Source organism: Cololabis saira, chromosome 4, assembly GCF_033807715.1.
Source record: "Cololabis saira isolate AMF1-May2022 chromosome 4, fColSai1.1, whole genome shotgun sequence".
NCBI classification, from domain to species: domain Eukaryota; kingdom Metazoa; phylum Chordata; class Actinopteri; order Beloniformes; family Belonidae; genus Cololabis; species Cololabis saira.
In genome coordinates this window covers 46,809,496-46,818,246 of record NC_084590.1, presented here as the reverse complement: position 1 = coordinate 46,818,246, position 8,751 = coordinate 46,809,496, and the positions used below count along the sequence as shown (strand labels likewise).

Genomic DNA, 8,751 nt, shown 5'->3' with positions numbered 1-8,751 from the left:
TCCGAGTTCAAATCTCGGTGAGACCTCAACATTTCCTGAATTTCAGTCTGGGTTAGTAAAGTATCTTTCCATGGAACCTCCTGAAAATGTGTTTGGATCCTTGCTGGACCTGGAAATTCGATTGGATACTTGCTGTTTCTGGAAATTTGCTGATCCATGAACATTTTTTGTATCCTTCTTTCTTATAGAACTTTTTTTGGATCCCGGTTTGTTCTGGATTTTATGGTCTCATGGTGTAATGGTTAGCACTCTGGACTCTGAATCCAGCGATCCGAGTTCAAATCTCGGTGAGACCTCAACATTTCCTGAATTTCAATCTGGGTTAGTAAAGTATCTTTCCATGGATCCTCCTGGAAATTCGATTGGATCCTTGCTGGACCTGGATACTCGATTGGATACTTGCTGGTTCTGGAAATTCGATTGGATACTTGCTTTTCCAGGAAATTTGTTTGTATCCTTCCTGCTTCTAGAAATTTGTTTGGATCCCGGTTTGTTCTGGATTTTATGGTCCCATGGTGTAATGGTTAGCACTCTGGACTCTGAATCCAGCGATCCGAGTTCAAATCTCGGTGAGACCTCAACGTTTCCTGAATTTCAGTCTGGGTTAGTAAAGTATCTTTCCATGGAACCTCCTGAAAATTAGTTTGGATCCTTGCTGGTCCTGGAAACTCGGTTAGATACTTGCTGTTTCTGGAAATTCGATTGGAAATTTGCTGATCCATGAAAATTTTTTGTATCCTTCTTACTTCTAGAAAATTTTTTGGATCACGGTTGGTTCTGGATTTTATGGTCTCATGGTGTAATGGTTAGCACTCTGGACTTTGAATCCAGTGATCCGAGTTCAAATCTTGGTGAGACCTCAAAGTTTCCTGAATTTCAGTCTGGGTTAGTAAAGTATCTTTCCATGGAACCTCCTGAATTTTTTTTTTTATCCTTGCTGGTCTGGAAACTCGATTAGATACTTGCTGTTTCTGGAAATTTGATTGAATATTTGCTGATCCATGAACATTTTTTGTATCCATCCCACTTCTAGAAATGTGCTTGGATCACGGTCAGTTCTGGATTTTATGGTCTCATGGTGTAATGGTTAGCACTCTGGACTCTGATTCCAGCGATCCGAGTTCAAATCTCGGTGAGACCTCAATGTTTCCTGAGTTTCAATCTGGGTTAGTAAAGTATCTTTCCATGAATCCTCCTGGAAATTTGATTGGATAATTGTTGGTTCTGGAAATTCGATTGGATACGTGCTTTTCCAGGAAATTTGTTTGTATCCTTCCTGCTTCTAGAAATTTGTTTGGATCCCGGTCGATTCTAGATTTTATGGTCTCATGGTGTAATGGTTAGCACTCTGGACTCTGAATCCAGCGATCCGAGTTCAAATCTCGGTGAGACCTCAACGTTTCCTGAATTTCAATCTGGGTTAGTAAAGTATTTTTCCATGGAACGTCCTGAAAATATTTTTGGATCCTTGCTGGTCCAGTAAATTCGATTGAATACTTGCTGTTTCTGGAAATTCGATTGGAAATTTGCTGATCCATGAAAAAGATTTTGGATCCTTCTTGCTTCTAGAAATTTGTTTGGATCACGGTCGGTTCTGGATTTTATGGTCTCATGGTGTAATGGTTAGCACTCTGGACTCTGAATCCAGCGATCCGAGTTCAAATCTCGGTGAGACCTCAACGTTTCCTGAATTTCAATTTGGGTTAGTAAAGTATCTTTCCATGGAACCTCCTGAAAAATTTTTTGTATCCTTGCTGGTCCTGGAAATTCGATTGAATACTTGCTGTTTCTGGAAATTCGATTGGAAATTTGCTGATCCATGAACATTTTTTGTATCCATCCCGCTTCTAGAAATGTGTTTGGATCACGGTTGGTTCTGGATTTTATGGTCTCATGGTGTAATGGTTAGCACTCTGGACTCTGAATCCAGCGATCCGAGTTCAAATCTCAGTGAGACCTCAACGTTTCCTGAATCTCAATCTGGGATAGTAAAGTATCTTTCCATGGAACCTCCTGAAGATTTTTTTGTATCCTTGCTGGTCCTGGAAATTCTATTGAATACTTGCTGTTTCTGGAAATTCGATTGGAAATTTGCTGATCCATGAACATTTTTTGTATCCATCCCGCTTCTAGAAATGTGTTTGGATCACGGTCGGTTCTGGATTTTATGGTCTCATGGTGTAATGGTTGGCACTCTGGACTCTGATTCCAGCGATCCGAGTTCAAATCTCGGTGAGACCTCAACGTTTCCTGAATTTCAATCTGGGTTAGTAAAGTATCTTTCCATGGATCTTCCTGGAAATTAGATTGAATACTCTTCTGGAAATTCGATTGGATACTTGCTTTTCCAGGACATTTTTTTGTATCCTTCTTGCTTCTAAAAATTTTTTTGGATCCCGGTTTGTTCTGGATTTTATGGTCTCATGGTGTAATGGTTAGCACTCTGGACTCTGAATCCAGCGATCCGAGTTCAAATCTCGGTGAGACCTCAACGTTTCCTGAATTTCAATCTGGGTTAGTAAAATATCTTTCCATGGAACCTCCTGAAACATTTTTTGGATCCTTGCTGGTCCTGGAAATTCGATTGAATACTTGCTGTTTCTGGAAATTCGATTGGAAATTTGCTGATCCATGAAAATTTTTTGTATCCATCCCGCTTCTAGAAATGTGTTTGTATCCTGGTTGGTTCTGGATTTTATGGTCTCATGGTGTAATGGTTAGCACTCTGGACTCTGAATCCAGCGATCCGAGTTCAAATCTCGGTGAGACCTCAACGTTCCCTGAATTTCAATCTGGGTTAGTAAAGTATCTTTCCATGGAACCTCCTGAAAATGTGTTTGGATCCTTGCTGGTCCTGGAAATTCGATTGGATACTTGCTGTTTCTGGAAATTCGATTGGAAATTTGCTGATCCATGAACATTTTTTGTATCCTTCTTACTTCTAGAAAATTTTTTGGATCACGGTTGGTTCTGGATTTTATGGTCTCATGGTGTAATGGTTAGCACTCTGGACTTTGAATCCAGTGATCCGAGTTCAAATCTCGGTGAGACCTCAACGTTTCCTGAATTTCAGTCTGGGTTAGTAAAGTATCTGTATTATTTCATATTATTATTCAGGTCCTTACCGGTATGTTGCGCCAAAACTAGACGAACTCAGGCCCCGTTCCAGTGTACTACAACACCCCATCATTACTAATTAGCTACCTGGGAAAGGGGTTACATAAATGGAGGCACCGCTGGGATTGGTTCACTGTATAACTGACTGTAATTAAGGTAACAAGTTCAAAACCCATATAAGAACAATGGCTCACTCACCTGACCCTCAGTTGCTAGCTAAGCTTCAGGAATGGTGTGAAAACTTAGGAGTAAATCCAGCCAATGCTCTGATACTTGGTGATGTACCTGAAGAGATTGTTGTAGCTGATATAACAGAGTCATTAGAAACTGTAAAAGTACTCGGCCGAGTTCGCTACAAAGCTAGAAAAGTATTCCCACCGCTAAAACATGAGATGATACTCTGTGAGTGCAGAAACCCAGTTGACCCTCAAACAGTTCCCCCTGAGATCTACCCCATTGGTGGTGGAACCCCATGGACGACAACCATTCTCACATGCGCTGCTGCTCCTCCTGATGACTTCACATTGAAGTTGCTAAGTTTACTGCAAAGTGAAGGTAAATCAATGAATGATCTCAAACCATTACTTGAGCAAAGTACATCCACACAGTCGGACCCCACCTCCATCATTCGTGCTGTGGGAGAGTTGTTGGAGAAAACAATGCGACCCCCACAAGAAAATAACGCCTTTCGGAGGTTACGTGTCTTTTCAGGAGTGTTGCCAACACCCGCAGGGGAAGAGAGCCTCGAAAACTGGCTCGAGCAGGCACAGGTGATGTTGGACGAATGTGATGGTTCTGTAAAAGAAAAAAAAAAGAGGATTGCGGAAAGTCTAAGAGGTCCAGCATTTGAGATAATCCAAGCTGTACGGTGCAATGATGCAGATGCGCGACCAGAAGATTATCTGGCAGCTTTGGAAAATGCATTTGGAGTCACCAAGTCTGGTGAAGATTTTTACTTTACTTTCCGATCCATGCAGCAAAAGTCAGGTGAGAGACTGTCCGATTATTTGAGGAGATTAGAGAAGGTGCTGTCCAAAGTAGTTCAGAAAGGAGGCCTTCCTTCTGCGTCCAGAGACCGTATCCGGGTCGAGCAGCTATTAAGAGGTGCAACATCAGAGTCAGACATCCTGTTACTCCAGTTGCGTTTGAAGGAGAGGTTGCGCACCCCACCCTCTTTCATGGAGTTATTAAGTGAGATTAGGGTAGAGGAAGATCAGAGAATGAGAAAACGAACTCTCACCACTAGCACGCACACGGTGCGCACAGCAGATGACCAAGTTGCCCACTCTGCTGAAGTAGATGCACTTAAGAGTCAAGTCAAAGCTTTAGAAACTAAAGTACAGCAGCTATCAGTCAAAGAGAAACCCTCAGTGTTGCCCATTGATCCTGACGTGCAGTCACTGAAGGAACAAGTGGCTAGTTTGCAACTGCTAAATCAGCTCAGAGAGCAATCAGCCATGCAAGAGTCCCCCAGAACACCAGAAAAGTACCCTCAAAGGTTTAAATCCAGATTGCCCTTTAAACCTAAGACAGGCAATAACACTACAGATGATAAAAGTGTGTTTTGCTACCGCTGTGAGGAAGATGGCCACATCACCAAAACTTGTAGTGGTACTGACAACCCCTCCAAAGTGATAAATAAGCTAATCAAAAGCAACCAGAAGCTTAAACATAACCAAAGGGGCTCCTCAACCATTCCCCCTGTAAAAACAGGACATGTAAGCCAACTCGATAGCAGTTCGCCAGACCTGCCACCCGACATCCCTAAAGGCTTAGTGGGTGAAACGAGCACTGGGAGAGTTATGATTGAGGGACACATTTGTGACGCTTTAATGGATGGTGGTTCAAATGTCTCAATTGTTTTTGAAGATTATTACCACAAGCACTTGTCCCACTTAACGCTTCATCCCATTTCAACCTTGGAGCTATGGGGCCTAAGTCAGGCTAGCTACCCATATAAAGGCTACATTGCAGCTGAGATAAAGTTTCTTGAAGATGGTGATCAGTGTGAGCCCAAGGTGGTGTTTATTTTAGTCTGCCCAGAAAGTAGTGGCCCTGAAAAACTGCCACTTATTGTTGGCACTAATGCCCGAGCTTTCAGTCATTCACATCGGTCCAGTGTAGTTAAAGGTGACCCCAAGCCTGCTCAAACCATGCGTGTAAGCACACACTTACCTCTCAAGGCTAAGTCCCTTCTCCCTCCTGGGGATCCCGTAGCTGTAGTCAAGTGGACTGGACCTGGACCACTTACTGTACCTCCTGGTGGCGAGCGTTCAGCCATTTGCACTGTGTCGAGTAACGAGACACTTAAAGATAGCATCCTCATGGTAGAGAGTCCTTCTAATGGAGCACTTCCAGCTGGAGTGTTAATGCCCCCATCTGTTCTGCTCTCTTCCGAGATGGATTGCAACAGATTTTCTGTGCTGTTGAAAAATGAGTCTGCCCAACCAAAAGCAATCTCTAAAGGCACAGTGATCGCCTATGTGCATAAAGCAGATGTTGTCACTCAGTTACAGCGCACAGAGACCCCACTTAGCCCACTTGACCCTGCTATCTTTAATTTTGGTAACTCTCCCATTCCAGAGAACTGGAAGAACAGACTGGCCCAAAAACTGGCCGAGCGGCCTCAGGTTTTCTCCTTGTCTGAGTGGGATGTGGGTTTGGCTAAAGGCGTAGAGCACCACATTAGGCTGAAAGACCCTAGCCCTTTCCGAGAGAGAGTCAGGCGTCTTGCTCCAGCAGAAATTGATGAGGTTCGCAAACATCTACAGGAGCTCCTTGCGGCAGGGATTATCAAAGAATCCCGGAGCCCTTACGCCTCTCCCATAGTGATAGCTAGGAAAAAAAATGGTGGAATAAGGATGTGTATTGACTATCGCACCCTTAATTTGAAAACCATACCTGACCAATACACCCTTCCTTGTATTGACGATGCGTTAACTAGCCTCACTGGAAGCCGCTGGTTCTCTGTGCTTGACCTCCTCTCTGGCTATTATCAAATCGCCATGTCAGAGGAGGACAAAGAGAAAACAGCGTTTATTTGCCCGCTTGGGTTTTATCAATTCGAGCAGATGCCCCAAGGCATCACCGGCGCCCCTGCTACATTCCAACGATTGATGGAAAAGGCAGTGGGAGATATGAACCTGCTTCAGTGTCTTGTTTACCTTGATGACCTCATCGTGTTTGGTTGTACTCTAGAGGAACACGAAGAGCGTCTGTTGCGCGTACTTGATCGACTAGCAGTGGTCGGTTTGAAACTTTCGCTGGATAAATGTCACTTTTGCCAGCCTGAAGTAAAGTATGTGGGACACATTGTGTCCGCAGCTGGTATTGCAACAGACCCAGACAAAATCAAGGCTGTAGCAGATTGGCAGCCGCCCACACACTTGAAGTCACTTCAGTCATTTCTGGGGTTCTGCGGTTATTACCGTAAGTTCATTAAAAACTATTCAGCCATAGCGCGCCCTCTTACCGACTTGACCAAAGGGTACCCTCCTGTGAGGAAGGGAAAGAAGCCCCTCAGACCCAAAAATGACTACTTCCGACCATTTGAACCATTCGGCGAGCGCTGGACTCCAGCCTGTACAGATGCGTTTCGCCAAATCATTCAATGCCTTACTAGTGCTCCGGTATTGGTTTTCGCAGATGCCACAAAGCCCTACATCCTACATGTAGATGCCAGCTTTGATGGACTGGGAGCAGTCCTCAATCAAGAATACCCTGAGGGGTTACGTCCTGTAGCATTTGCTAGTCGTAAGTTATGCCAATCAGAGAAAAACTACCCTGTCCACCAACTTGAGTTTCTAGCTTTGAAGTGGGCCGTAGTGGATAAGTTCCACGATTATCTCTATGGTGCCAAATTCACAGTTAGAACAGACAACAACCCGCTGACGTATGTCCTCACCACTGCGAAATTGAGCGCTACTGGTCATAGGTGGTTAGCTAGTTTAACTACATACGACTTTGACATAAAGTATAAGCCTGGCAAAGAAAACGTTGATGCGGACTGGCTGTCCAGAAATGCCATGCAAGAGGACGACGGGTGGAGACACATCCCTCAATCAGGTGTCAAGGCTCTCTGTCGCCCCATTAGTGTCTCTGTCATCTGAGCTACCATACCGTCTCATAGACCAGCTGGGAGTTCCTCCAAGTGTCATCCCACCTGCTTACACCTTATCCACTCAGCTTGGGGTGAGTTCTGTGGAACAGTTAAGCAACAAGGAGCTGCAAAAAGCACAAGATTTGGACCCTGCCATCAGTATTGCCAAGCAGGCTGTACAAAATGGAGTCTGGCCAGCGACCTCCCAAAATCACACCCCAGATGTTGCTTTGTTGCAGCGAGAAAGTAGCAGACTCTTGATAAAATCAGGCCTGTTGTACAGGAAAACCACCCGACCAGTGGGAAGGTCTATTTGTCAGTTAGTTCTTCCCAGTGAATATCGTCTCAAAGTCCTTAAGTCTATCCATGATGATTCTGGCCATCTGGGAGCTGAACGCATCACTGACCTGATGAAAGACCGATTTTACTGGCCAAAATTGGCCTCTGACATTTCCCAGTACATCAAAAACTGCGGGCGATGTGTTGCTCGTAAAACACTACCTCACAGGGCCGCACCTTTGAAACAGATAACAAGTAGCGGGCCCCTCGACTTAGTGTGCATAGACTTTTTGTCTAAAGAGCCAGACTCAAAAGGTTTGACCAGCGTTCTTGTGGTTACAGATCACTTTACCCGCTATGCACAGGCATATGTGACCAAAGATCAAAGGGCAACTACTGTCGCCAAGGTGCTGGTCGAGAAATTCTTTGTGCATTATGGTCTTCCATCCAGAATCCATTCTGACCAAGGACGTGACTTTGAGAGTCGTCTCATTAAAGAGCTCTTAGGGATGTTAGGCATCAAGAAATCCAGAACGACTCCATATCACCCCCAAGGTGACCCGCAGCCAGAGCGGTTTAATCGAACACTTTTGTCTATGCTTGGTACCCTCCAGCCCAGTCAAAAACAGAAATGGAGCCAGTATGTCAGTGCACTCGTACATGCCTACAACTGTACCCGCAACGATGCGACGGGTTACTCCCCCTACTACCTAATGTTTGGGCGCGAGGCGCGTCTTCCCATTGATCTATGCTTTGGTACTTCACCTGATGGAAACAACCATGGAGAGTACTTACAGTATGTAGCAAGATTGAAGAGTGACTTGAAGAGAGCGTACGAGTTGGCAGTGACAGTTGCTAACAAGTCACATGACAAAAACAAAAGATACTATGACAATCGAGTAAGAGACCAAGTGTTGGAGAAAGGTGATCGTGTGCTCGTACGAGCTCTAGGTTTGCCTGGAAAGCACAAACTTGGTGACAAATGGCACTCTAACCCTTACGTCGTTGTGGAAAAACTACCAGACTTACCTGTGTATAGAGTAAAACCTGAAAAGGGAAGAGCCATCGTCAAGACTCTGCACCGGGACCACCTTTTACCCATTGGGTATTTGGTCAGGTTTCCCTCAGATTTGGAGATGAATCAGTTACCACAGAAACCTGTGACCCGATCACATCAAAAGGAAAGGCCAAATGAAAGCTCAAACCAGGAGGAACACTCGGAAGATGAGGATGAATACTGGGATGTACCTGCTGAC

The 8,751-nt window shown here is 44.6% G+C and overlaps 12 non-coding genes across 12 annotated transcripts in view; all 12 read left to right on the top strand.

Annotated features, from left to right (window-relative positions):
• Nucleotides 1–26, top strand: part of trnaq-cug (transfer RNA glutamine (anticodon CUG)) — a 72-nt gene extending 46 nt beyond the window's left edge. Inside the window, exon 1 of the tRNA in view lies at nucleotides 1–26. This exon is cut by the window's left edge and continues 46 nt beyond it. This is a non-coding gene — a tRNA (tRNA-Gln).
• Nucleotides 27–224: 198 nt separating this feature from the next.
• Nucleotides 225–296, top strand: trnaq-cug (transfer RNA glutamine (anticodon CUG)). Its single transcript has one exon. It is a non-coding gene; the product is annotated as a tRNA-Gln (tRNA).
• A 210-nt stretch (nucleotides 297–506) lies between these two features.
• trnaq-cug (transfer RNA glutamine (anticodon CUG)) lies at nucleotides 507–578 on the top strand. The gene has a single exon. It is a non-coding gene; the product is annotated as a tRNA-Gln (tRNA).
• Nucleotides 579–788: 210 nt separating this feature from the next.
• On the top strand, nucleotides 789–860 carry trnaq-uug (transfer RNA glutamine (anticodon UUG)). Its single transcript has one exon. It is a non-coding gene; the product is annotated as a tRNA-Gln (tRNA).
• Nucleotides 861–1,069: 209 nt separating this feature from the next.
• On the top strand, nucleotides 1,070–1,141 carry trnaq-cug (transfer RNA glutamine (anticodon CUG)). Its single transcript has one exon. It is a non-coding gene; the product is annotated as a tRNA-Gln (tRNA).
• Nucleotides 1,142–1,322: 181 nt separating this feature from the next.
• On the top strand, nucleotides 1,323–1,394 carry trnaq-cug (transfer RNA glutamine (anticodon CUG)). The gene has a single exon. It is a non-coding gene; the product is annotated as a tRNA-Gln (tRNA).
• A 211-nt stretch (nucleotides 1,395–1,605) lies between these two features.
• On the top strand, nucleotides 1,606–1,677 carry trnaq-cug (transfer RNA glutamine (anticodon CUG)). The gene has a single exon. It is a non-coding gene; the product is annotated as a tRNA-Gln (tRNA).
• Nucleotides 1,678–1,887: 210 nt separating this feature from the next.
• trnaq-cug (transfer RNA glutamine (anticodon CUG)) lies at nucleotides 1,888–1,959 on the top strand. The gene has a single exon. It is a non-coding gene; the product is annotated as a tRNA-Gln (tRNA).
• Nucleotides 1,960–2,169: 210 nt separating this feature from the next.
• trnaq-cug (transfer RNA glutamine (anticodon CUG)) lies at nucleotides 2,170–2,241 on the top strand. Its single transcript has one exon. It is a non-coding gene; the product is annotated as a tRNA-Gln (tRNA).
• A 176-nt stretch (nucleotides 2,242–2,417) lies between these two features.
• trnaq-cug (transfer RNA glutamine (anticodon CUG)) lies at nucleotides 2,418–2,489 on the top strand. Its single transcript has one exon. It is a non-coding gene; the product is annotated as a tRNA-Gln (tRNA).
• A 210-nt stretch (nucleotides 2,490–2,699) lies between these two features.
• On the top strand, nucleotides 2,700–2,771 carry trnaq-cug (transfer RNA glutamine (anticodon CUG)). Its single transcript has one exon. It is a non-coding gene; the product is annotated as a tRNA-Gln (tRNA).
• Nucleotides 2,772–2,981: 210 nt separating this feature from the next.
• Nucleotides 2,982–3,053, top strand: trnaq-uug (transfer RNA glutamine (anticodon UUG)). Its single transcript has one exon. It is a non-coding gene; the product is annotated as a tRNA-Gln (tRNA).
• The last annotated feature ends 5,698 nt before the right edge of the window (nucleotides 3,054–8,751 follow it).